This window comes from Benincasa hispida, chromosome 8 (assembly GCF_009727055.1).
Source record: "Benincasa hispida cultivar B227 chromosome 8, ASM972705v1, whole genome shotgun sequence".
NCBI lineage: Eukaryota > Viridiplantae > Streptophyta > Magnoliopsida > Cucurbitales > Cucurbitaceae > Benincasa > Benincasa hispida.
The window spans coordinates 31,670,669-31,683,777 of NC_052356.1; positions in this window are offsets into that span (position 1 = coordinate 31,670,669).

The window sequence follows — 13,109 nt, forward strand, 5'->3', positions numbered from 1 at the left end:
AGTTCGATAAGGAAGAGTAACTCATCATCGACCGAACCATGTCCAACAAGGTTTTGTTTCTCCTCTCCACTACACCATTTTTCTGAGGTGTACCCGACGCTAAGAGTTGGGAAACGATTCCATGTTCTATCATATAGTTCTGGAACTCCAAATCAAAAACTCTCCACTTCAATCCGATTGAAGTGTTTTAATCTGTCTATCCAATGCATTTTCAACTTCAGCCTTGAACTCTCTAAACTTTTCGAAGTATTTAGACTTCCGTTGTATCAAATAAACATACACATACCAAGAGTAATTATAAGTAGAAGTGATGAAATACTCATAGTGTCCCTTGGCTAGCACATTCATCGGACGATAAAGGTTAGAATGCACTAACTCTAGAGGCTCTTTGGCTCAATAACCTTTTCCAGTAAAAGGTCTTTTAGTCATCTTGCCCTCAAGGCAAGATTCGCACACCGGTAAAGAATTTTCCCCTAACTCGCTTAGAAGTCCATTTTTCACAAACCTTTCAAACCTATTGAGATTGATGTGCCGTAATCGAAGGTGCTAGAGTTAGCATTTTTCTTAGTAGAAACCTTTTGTCGTTTATTTTGAGTTACGATAGTTTTAAACATCTCTATGTTATGGAGGAAATTCGTTGTTAACAACCTTAGCCCATACAAGCTATTTTCCAGTTTTGCTAAGTAGATCTCAACTTCATCTTTATGAATAAACACTTTATTCAATTCAAAATTAAGAGTATATTTACACTGAATCAGATACTTTATAGAAATCAAGTTCTGCTTTAACTCGGGAACTACATAAACATCATTCAAAATGATAAACTTCTTTTGTGAAGTCAACTGGAGCCCTCCCACTGCCACAACTGAGACGAAATGCCCAGTGTCTACTCGAATCGTCATCTCTCCAGCCTCAAGCTGTCGTCAGGATCTAATCCCCTGAAAAGAAGAACAAAAATGATTAGTGGACCCAAAGTCAATAATCTAGGCAGAATCATCATTCTCCACTAAAAAAGTTTCCAAAAATAGTAAATCATATTTACCTTATTTTTCCTTGACCTTAGCCTTCCTCTTCTTCTTGATCCAGCAAGGACCGACCATTCTGCTTCCAGTGCAATCGTGGTTGCAATGGAAATACTTCCCTTTGTCAACAGGCGCTGGTCGCCAACCTCGCTGGGCTATGGGCTGTGGGTTAGCAGGTGCTTTCCCCTTCCCCTTACAACCTTTATTCTTCTTCCACTTGGAACTGTTAGAAGTAGGAGGTGCAGACTTCATTCCTGAGTCAAACCTTTAAAGAACTTCCTTAATGACGAGGAAACATTTGTCTCACCAACCTTCTTCTCCTTACTTTTCAACAAGGAATGGAATGTCTGCAACTCGTTGTCGAGAGTTGTAAGGGTATAGTCCACTTTGTTCAGAATAGCATTATTGGCAAAAGGAAGGAAGCTATCCGTCAACGAGTGCAGGATTATGCTAATCTAGCTACCCTCGTCGATGTGTGACCCATTCATCTTTGCCACATTGAAGTGGACCATCATATTCAGTACACGTTCACGAACAGAGGGGTCTTCCTCCATTTTGGAGTTGAAGATTCATTTGAGAGCTTCATGCTTGAGCTGTCCAGACGGTTGTCCAAACATTCCCTGCAAGGACTCCATGATCTCATGTGCTAAAGCCATAGGCTCTTGCTTCTTGGCCAATAAGCTTGGACCTTCTCGTTCCCCCGTGTCCAACACTCATAAGCCTTCCAAACATTTTGAGTGGCATTCTGAGGTGGGAATAGGAGGACACTCCTTTGTAAGGACAAACCTCAGGTCATCAATGATTAAAATTGTTGTGATCGTGTGTTTTCAACTAGCATAGTTTTCGCCAGTCAATTTTTCGGCACTTAAAAGAGATAATGTGGCTGAAGCCATACTAACGTTGCTGAAAATAGAACAAACTTAATGAGTCTATGCAATACCACATTTTAACACTAATTTTAGTTTTAGAAAAATAGTTTCCATGTACCCTAAGTGAAAAAATATCTATTTCGCAATGATGCCCCAGCGAGGCAGAACAAACGTCACCGATGGGTGATCAGATGCCCTTCACTGGGATGAGACACTCTCAAACATTAGGTAGAAATAACTATTGTAACTGAGGCAGAACAAACGTCACCGATGGGGTGATCAGATGCCCTTCACTGGGATGAGACACTCTCAAACATTAGGTAGAAATAACTATTGTAACTAACCTTAACAGTCACCATTTTTTGGTCTAGAACTGTTAACCCTTAACAATTTCGTGCAAGCATAACCCCTCATTCAGCCCTAGAGTCCTGCCCTAATGTGCCCACTATAGGGAAAAATCAGATTAGGACAAGAAACTAAAGTGACCTTATCCTATACAGGATATAAGATAAAGAGTCGTGCAAAACTACCATCCTATAGGGGGACACTCCCAGGGTGCCTTGAGGTGATACACAGAAACGTTATCCAACCTAATGAGAGAGACTGTAGGATATGTTGTTGCACGTCCCGCTCCCACTTACTATGAACATTCTCTCGATTCACCTTGATATTGACCTACCCAAAGACCATCCTTTAGGGGGACACTTCTAGGGTGCCACAAGACTGGGGATAGATCTCTCGCTCTCGTTTGGAACAGCACCTCTCGCTCTCGTTGTGATCGCTAAGACAATCGTCTACCCAAATCTCTCACTATCACTTAACACCGAACGGTCTTTTACACGAATATGCAACAACTTAGACACCACCACTCAATGACCTTGGTATTCTCGGAGTGAGAATCCAGGAGGTGTGGGCTCTGTTGGATTTGGTAGAGGGAAGGAGGAAATACGATTGCCACTCAATGACCTTGATATTCTCACACTGATTGCCAATTTTCGAAATTTTTTTTGCCAAATGAAACAAATTTTCATTTTATTCATCGGTTACCATAACCGAATGCGGCTACTCCCACTAATGCATGATTGAGGAGAATAATTCAGCCAATTATCTCATAATTAACCAATTTAATAATAAATGAATATAATCATATTATATTCTTACCCTATAGTTTGATATCATATATCTACTATAATAATTTCTCCGCCACTTGATATAAATCATATTTATTTCTAATTTCCTCCAAAATAATGTATCACATTCATTTAGTCAATTATATCATATATAATTAACCACTCCAATTATATCATATATAATCGAACTCCCTTTTGCCAATTTGAACATTTCAAACTGACCCAAATACTGATTCTCGACTTTATCCAAGCTACCTAGAGGACCTAATGGACCTATGGCTCGAAGCTCCAATGATTCGTGAATAGGTGACTAAACTCTTTAGCCATGAGATCCACCATCTGTTAACTATCAGGCATTCCACTAAAGACCAACAGCTGAACTCTTCTTAACATAGATATATTTCTGTGTCCATCGGATATAGCCAATCATGAGTACGATGACCCTTCACAGATGCTCGTAAGTACAGTTGGGCCAAATTATCATTTTGCCCTTGTAGTTACATCTCACTCCTTAAGTACCAGTGATTCCTCTAGTGAACAATACAACATAGTCCAATGATGTATGAACACCTCTCGGGCCAAGAGAAGGTGTGTGGCGCCACATCATAGAAGTTCTCAACTCACATAGGATTGAGGTCATGTTACCTATGGTCATCCTAGTGAAGTGAAGTCTCTATCATAAACGGTGTTATATAACAAGGCGTTAACACTTCTAAAGTAAGAGTGACTGGTTTCATGGTCCGATCTTGTACAAAACTCATTTTCATAGGATGCCCCCACTCCTCATGTCATAACATGTAGAATTAGGATCACATTGTTTGTAGTACTTTACAACTCTTTGTAACAACTACAGAGTAGACTGCATCCAATAGTGTTATCAGAATAAGGCATTCAACCTTATTCTTATACTATAGATCATTTTGACTATTTACTCGAACCTGGTCCACTTGGATGTCTCCACATAAAGTTCAAGTACTCATGTATTAGTCAAGAGACTTTAGATTTATTGGATTTCGAAAAACAATATATTCAATAACAACTTATTGAATTTTCATAATAAATTCTATTATTTACAAACTACGAGTTTTAGGACATAAAACCCAACAACTCCCACTTGAACTAAAACTCCAGTGGTAACTTATATATCTGATATATAAGACTGAGTTTCCAAGTTTTATAGAGAAATACAATAAACTAGGGCATCCCATATCCATGGTTTACCATTCGGTATCCCATATTCGATATTTCTCCCACTTACCCTAGGTTATTAACTTGGTATTTCTAGTCTTACTAGGTGATTCTCAAAGCCAAAAGAATCATTGTAAACATGTTAGTATACAATAAGCTTTAATTAAACTATATAGGGATTGCATCTAATTCTCAATAATGATCAGGAAGCACACTTTCCTTCCACTACATTGAGGTACTCTCAACTCTTTGATTAAGACACGTCTGACCTGTCTTAATAACTCTTGTTAACAGTTAGATCTAGAAATCTTTACTATACTTTATCTAGGTCGTTTTTAAATATTTGAATATTTGCAAATGACTTTTATCAATTTGATTCTTAATAGAAGATACTTTGAGATAGAACAAATATAATTTTTGAAAATGAACATTTCATTCGCAACAAAATATGTACAATATGTTCATTACATGATCACAAAAGCAGGTAATATCATCTTCAGCAGCAACTTCTCCCACTGGTCAAGCTGAGTAAGTGGTCTTCAGGAACTAAATTTCCTGTTTAGCTTTCTCTGCTTTCTTCTCTGCAAGATAATTAGGGCAATTTCTCTTCCAATGCCTTTCTTCGTTGCAGTGGAAATATTTCCCTTTCTCTGTAGCGATTTTCTTGTTTTTCTTGCCAGCAGGCTTCTTTTTCCATTTTCCTTTGTCTTTCTTCGCTAGAATACTCTTACTCTGCGAAGAGGAGGTAACATCAGGCTTGGAGGACGTTCCTCTCTTTTCAGCAGAAGCAACATTTACTTCTGATTCCAGACCCTTAGTTCTCAACATAGTCTGGAAAGCCTGCAGCTCATTCAGCAGAGTAGTCAAGTTGTATTCAATTTTATTCATCAATGCATTCGTACATAATTGCAGAAATCTATTTGGAAGAGATTCTAGAATAAAACCAACTTGGCTTCTCTCGTTCATCATAGCACCATTTACTTCTGCCACATTAAAGTGAACCATCATGTCCAGGACCTGTTCACGAATTGAGGTCCCCTCTTTCATGCAGCTGTTATAAATACATTTGATAGCATCATGCCTCAAGATGAACGACAGTTGTCCAAACATCCCTCTCAGAGATTCCATAATCTCCTTGGCAATACTCATATCCTCATGTTTTTTCGCCAAAATGTCAGACAAACTAGTGAGGATATAAGCACGGGCTTTATCATTCGCCCTAATCCATCTATCAAATACTTCCCGAACATTTTGGTTGGAATTAGAGCTAGGAATGGATGACATTCCTATGTTAAGACAAATCGCAAATCATCTATTGTAAGTATCGTGTTCAAATTTGATTTCCATGTCACATAGTTATCCCTGATCAATTTGTCCAATGCCAACAGTTGTATAATAGAACTCGTCATTATGAAATTATAAACAAATTCTATAAGTGAATTGCTTTTAAATCCAATCAAGTTTTAGCAAAGTGATAATGTACCCATGATCATTATTTTTTCAACGATACTTAAGTGATTTAGAACAATTGCTACCGAGGGGCAATCAAGAATTCCTTCACAAAAGTAGACAGTTCTTGACCAAATACTATCTCCAGAATAACTCATATTCCGATAGTCATTTAGTTATCATTTTCTATCAAGATCTTTACTGACACTTAGTAATTCTTATATGTGTAGACCTGCCATTTTCAGATCTTACAAAATGGTATGAGTATGCCTTCATAATAAAAGACAATACCCAAGACGGAACTATAAGACCCTATTCATTTTACTGAAGCCTGGGTTGTTCCGAATCCTATGTTACAACCCTCCGAGGGGATCACCGCAGTTAACGACTAACTAGTGTCGCCTAAAAATGACAACAGGCGCAACATAGGAATCTCCCGGTTCAAACTAATGAAGGAGACCGTAGGACAATGTTGACACATTTCCTTCATCCACTTACTATGAACAACTTCCCTCATTCACCTTGTTATTGACCCATGAAAACACTTTCCGAATGGAGCAATCAAGGTAAAATCGACATAAAGTCGGGCATGGATCTCACGGTATGAACTCTTGAGGACGTGAGAGCTATTAACAGTTAATCTCCCATTGAAATGTTCTAAATGTTTGGGTAAATTTATACTTAGGTTCTTCTCGGCTAATAAAAACAGCCCTATGTCTAGATGGTTTATCCAAGTATAACACTCATAAATGGATTTAAACCTATGATGTCTAGGTGATAAACCGTTTTTATTACCTCACACCGCTCACGAATGCTTGTAAAATCGATACCAACACTCAATTATTCGGCCATAATCCCCAGGTAGGAGGTGTTTAGTAGACCATCAACTTAAGTACCCCCAGCCTTCTATAGGATTATATACTGGTTGAGTTTGTAACCCTAGTTTGATAAGTTTAACGATCTATTTTAACTATTAAAACAAGTGGTTAACCTAATTAAGCATGCAGTTGTTCTTTGTTATGGATTTTAAACGTCTAACCCAATTTTATAATAGCTTACAAAATTTTAGACATGTTAAACATCCACAACATACAACAAAGGCATTCAATATCTAATATAACTATTATATTAAATAAAAGAAACCCTAACATGCATACTATATATTATAACATTTTATAACATACTTTCAATGCATGTAACATGCTTCCTACGGTGGGATTTTAAATCTACAGAGCATACTGTATACTCATACAAGATTTATTTAATTATAACATGTATCACATGCATAAATAATTACACTAACTGATATGGTTTTAGTTTTGGCATAAACAAGCAAACAAAAACCTAATTATTACAAAACAGCTTCAGAACCGCTTTCAGACCGCTTGAATCGCTCCCAAACGAACTCAAGTAGCTTGAACTAGACCCGAATTGTCTAAATCGAACCAACCAAGAAAATCGGTTGAATCAGTAGCTCTTGCTCCATGCTCAAAATCTTGCTAAGTCTCATCGTTTAGCAATGACGACCATCGTCATATATTTGCCTGATTGTTTAGTGTTTGCGTGATCATGTAGCATCAACGCATGGCGCCTGACCAAGGTATACGATCGTGTAGTGTCTTCCTTCTATTGCATAGTGTCATCGTCTAGTGTCGGACAACGCTACACGATCGCTTAGTATCTAACAATATCGTGCAGCTCCATCATCTAATGCCAAAAAATTACTACACGATCATTTAGTACCATCGTCTAATGCCTAAAGTTGATTGTTTAGGGCGCGCAAAGGTAAGTGATCATTTAGTGCTATTTCATAGCACATCGATGCATCGTTTAGCTACCGCATAGAGGCAAACGATCGTGTAGTGCCATCGTATAAGATCTTCAACGTATAACTTAGCTGCTGCATAAAGGTAAACGATCGTGTAGTGCTATCGCATAGCTCTCCAATGCATCGTTTAGCTCTAACCCGAAGCTACACGATTGTGTAGTGCCATTGCATAGCACTACAACGCATTATTTAACTCTCATGCGAAGCTACACGATCGTTTAGTGCACAACACCTCAACGATCAACGCCCAAAGCTACACGATCATTTAGCTTTTCTTCACATCATCTAACGCATGAAGCTAAACGGTTGTCTAGCTATTGAAGCTTAACGACGATATGAATAGAGGCTGATAAACTGCAATCTGCAACGCAGCCTCTTCACTTGTTTCTTCGAATTACAGCTTAATTTCAACTCTAATGATTCCAAATAAATTACAGACTCTTGGGAACACATATAAGCTCATCAAGCAAGAGCCAATTATAAATTTAATTGAGAAATCAAAGAGAAATTAAAAGCCAAAACTCAAAGAATCATATCAGTGCAGCAGTTTCATATAACTCATATAAAACACCCACCACACCAAAATTAAACCGACTTGAATGCTTATGAGATGCTCTGATACCAGTTGATAGAACGTACCATCATGCAGCAGAAGTGACCAAGATCCATAAGCACTCTAATTCATTAATTTTGACTAAAATGAAAGCATGCTATAGCATAAATAAATGGGTTTGATGACATACCTTCAAAGCTTGATTTCCAGTTGCAAATCTCCTCTGAATCTTGTATAGACCACCCCAAGATCTTCTTTACTATCCTCTTGGTGCTCTAGATTGAGTAGTGGGACTCAATATAAGTCTGAATTAAGGGAATTTAGAGACAAACTCACAGCAACAACCCAAAAATGAAGAACACCCTTCTTCTCACGAATTTTTCAGAAAAATTCTTTCGGTTGCATCACCTCAAAATCACTCCAATCTCTTTAATATATTGCAGACGATCATGCAAAGTGATTAGCTGCATGAGATGCAACTCATGCTTGGAGTTAATGAAGACTTAAGAAGTGGGTTGTTAGTGAGCTACTTGATGAAGACAATGGAAAAAACTAATTTTCCATTTTGTGTTTTTTCCTCTTTTTTTTCCAATTTATCAAAAATTGATTTCATAAATCAATTTTATTTTATAAAATTGAAAATATTATTAATTTTACAAAATTAATTTCATAAATTAATTTTCTTTATAAAATTAATAATAATTATTTAAACAATTTAAATAATTCTAATTAATTTAATATCAAATTGTAAATTAATTTTACACAATTCCATCTTCAAATATTTAAATCATATTTAAATATTATTTTTTCAATTCCGTTTAATTCTAATTTGAACTTTTCAAATTAATTTATCACGTTATTCTAGAGCTAATCCATTTTTGAGCTAGTAGGGGGACCTTGCGGACCTACAGATCATGGGCTCCAACAATCCGAGATTAATCGACTAAACTCATTAGATCGAATTAACCCCCATTCATTAACTAATGGTGATTCCACTAAAGCCTATAGTTGGGGTAGATATATTATGTCCACTCGATATAACCATGATTAGTAAGTTAACCCTTCTCAGGTTGTTCGTAATAATGGCTAGGTCGAATCTCGGTCTTACCCCCTTCACTGTTGTCTATGAAATATGAGATATTTTAGTTGCATTTACCACAAACTAATAAACTAAGATCCCTAGTTGTCGTTGTAACTTAGGCATGTATTTGGAGACATACAAGTGGATCGTGCCTTAAGTGATAACCTAAATGGTCTGTAGTATATGGATATAGGAGGGAAACGTTATCCTGGTGACACTACGGATACAACCCACTTTGTAGATGTTACAAGTGTTGTAAAGTGCTACAGATGATCTGCTCCTGATCATTCATGTGGAGACATGCGAGCGGGGGTGTCCTATACAAAGGAGTTTATATAAGACCGGACCACGAAGTGTTTAGTCTCATTATATAACGTTGTTCATGATAGAGACTTTCATTTCACTAGGATGACCATAGGTAACATGACCTTAATCTTGAGTGAGTTGAGAACTCTTGCCTATGAGGGCGGTCCTTTGATTTGCATGGGTGCGAGTGGCCAGATTATCGATTCAAACCTACCACTTTGGGGATTCATCTGATTGGAGAGCTGGGAACTCAGCTACACAAGATGGAATTCACTCCTTCCTCGTAGTAGGGATAAGTAGATAGATTGCTCCCTTAAGGACTAATTCCGAAGCTTGAACGATTTGGCGCCACACGCCTTCTCATAACCCGAGAGGTGTCCACTCATAGTAGGACTATGATGTATTATTCATTAGAGGAGTCAATGGTACTTAAGAAATTAGATGTAACTACAGGAGCAAAATGGTAAATTGACCCAACTGTACTTACGAGCAATTTGTGAAGCGTTATCGTACTGCTGACTGGTTATATCTAATGGACACAAAAATATATCTGTAGTGAGAAGAGTGCCCGACACTAACGGATGGTGGATCTCGTAATTAAAAAGTTTAGTCAGCTATTCACATACCGTTGGAGCTTCAAGCTACAAGACCATAAGGTTTCCTTGGTAGCTCAATGGATTCAAGTTGAGAATCAGTTTTTGAGTTAGTTTGAAGTGATGAAATTAACAAAAGGGAGTTTGATTATATATGTTGTGATTACACTAGTTCAATTATATGTGATATAATTGATATGATGTATGAGATACATTAATTGGAGGATTTTGATATAAATATGATTTATATTGAATAAAGAAGAAAAGAGCTATGGTTTAAATATTACATATGATGTGATATTAAAACTATAGGTTATAGATATAATATGATAAGTTAGTTATTGTATTTATTTATAATTAAACAATTATGTGATAATTGTGGGTGGTTTCTCCTTTAACCGTGCGTGAAAGTGGGAGGTTATGTTCAGTTTTCATATTTGAAGGATAAAATGAAAAATGTTTTCATTTTTTGAAGTAATCGCTTCATAGTGTACATTACTAATTGTTTAGCTCACAAGAGACTACACGATAGCCTTCTAAGCGAGATTCTAAACGATTGTGTAGAGCACATTTTACTAAACAATCATGTAGACGATCTAGCGTGATTTTCTAAATGATCGCGTGCGAAACGAGATTTTCTAAACGATCGTATAAACGATCAAGAGTGCTTTTACTAAACGATCATGTTCCTAGCGAGATTTACTAAACGATCAAGCACAAAGTCTATACGATAGACAGTTCCTTCTCCCACTTGCTTGATCGTATAGTTTGATTGTTGTTTTCCTCTATCCCTCTATCAAATCCAACAGAACCCACATCTCCTAGATTCTCACTCTGAGAATACCAAGGTTGCCAAGTGTGGTGTCTAAGGAGTTGTTTCTTCGTGGAGAAGATTGTTCGTGACTACTAGACGATTGGGTAGGCAATCTAGGTGAGAGCGAGAGATTGTTGTTCCAGTTCTTCACGAGAGCGAGAGATCTTTAGAAGAAACGTTCTTCAAAGGTAAGTCTCTCACTCCTCTTGTATTTAATTATGAAAGCATGCCTAAATAAGTCAAAGACTACTTGCTCCCATTTTTTCATTTTTAGCAAATATTTCTCAATTTGAGCAAGTAACTTATTAGCATTTTCACTATCCATGATAGCACCCCAAAGACTCCGAAATGGAGTGCTTAATGATCATCAAACACATGTGATTTGATCGTTCCCACTTCTCAATATTAGTCGTATTCGATTGTTTCTCAATAGAAGTAGGTCTATCAGTCCTTAATCCAAGGTCCTGATCCATAGACCCGAGAAGTATCTCCAGGTTTTCCTTTTAAATCTTGAACTTCGATCCATCCAACTTAAGGATTAAACTCAGATTTTCAGATACTTGAGTAAGACCAACTGAAACAATAAACAATAAAGTATATACTCACAATTAAAATATGAAAAAATAATTTCACATATATGGTGGGCCTCTTTTACAAGATACCTATCACAACATTGATGTTAGTTTTTGGGCAAAGACACCAACTGTAAATGGTACTCTCAACGTAGTAATCAAAGTATTGACAATAAACTCTATTAGAAAACAATCTTTCTTTGGGTCGACTATTTTCCACATGAGCAATCCTTATAATTATCACATACTCATTACCATATGCATACCTACAATTTGGCCAAATAATTATCTTCCTTTGGACCAATAATCTATCGCATAAAATAATGAATATGCATATTTTATATTTTAGAATGAAATTAATCTAGATAATAAAGACTACTCTGGTAACATATTATTTTGACAAATTCAATCCAAAATATAAGACACAATAATATTTATATTATTGTACAAAAATAATGGAAGAACACCAAATAGTCTATACTAAAATTCACCAAATAATTGCATACACAAAATATATTAAAGAAACAAAAACATGTGAATATCACTAAATATTATGAATTAAATTCAAACTTAGATCCACAAATGATTAATTAAATTTAAATCTAAATTAAAAATATGATTAATCTAATTTAAATTTGAATCATCGATCAAACTTTAGATTCAAATTCACATCATCATTGATAAAAAATGTTGATTTTAAATTCACAAAAGTATTAATTAAAAAATTAGATTCATATTCACTAATGTGCAATTGACCAATTTGATGCCCCAATCGGTGTCCAGTTTCTTAGCTTGTCGACGATCGGTGCTAAAGCCTTGCTTCCACCGCCGATGAAAGAAACTCCAAGAAGAAGAAGCACTGCTGCCTTGGCAAGAATTTTGAAGAAGCATTCGCCTCCGTGGTTAGAACTTATTAGATGCACTACCAGCAATGATTGCAGAATATGTGCATATTATTATTATTTTTTTTAATTCTTTTAATTTTTAATCAACTTTCTAAAACCAAAATTAAATCAAAATCGCAATGGAAAACAAACCTAAACCAACAATCAAACATGAAATTTATGTTCTGATACCACTTTAAATCTATATTGAATAGATTAACCCTAGGATCGTTTGTGCCAAATTGCAAACAACAATTAACATACCAGATTCCATTGAGATATTGATGATAGGTTCATGATGATGATAGCTTTAGATGACTATTGTATTCCTCAACCAAAACTCCAAATGCCCTAGTGGGATTTCTTTCTAGATAGGATCAAGAAAGATTGAGTGCATATTGTTTTGTATGTTGGGGACCATAGCCTTAAGGTTTCTTTATATACTATTTCAATTAGGGTTCCCATTAAACTCTAATTAACTAGGTGATGGGATTGGTGGCTTAAATCTCTTATATTCTCGTAGTTTGTAAACTTGTATAAACAAATTGTTATTAACAAATAAGAATTATTTTATATGTCCATTAACCCAATCCAATAAACTAAGATCCTAGGTTATTCCATGTAGCTTAAACATGTGTACGGTGACAGGATCATGCTTAAGTAATAACCTAAATGATCTGAGTAGATAGATAAAGGCTAGGTACCTTATCCTGGTGACACTATGGATCGACCTATTTTGTAATTGTTACAATTGTTGTAAAGTATTACAAATGATCTAATCATGATTATTCATGTAGAAATATGTGGGCAAGGGTATCCT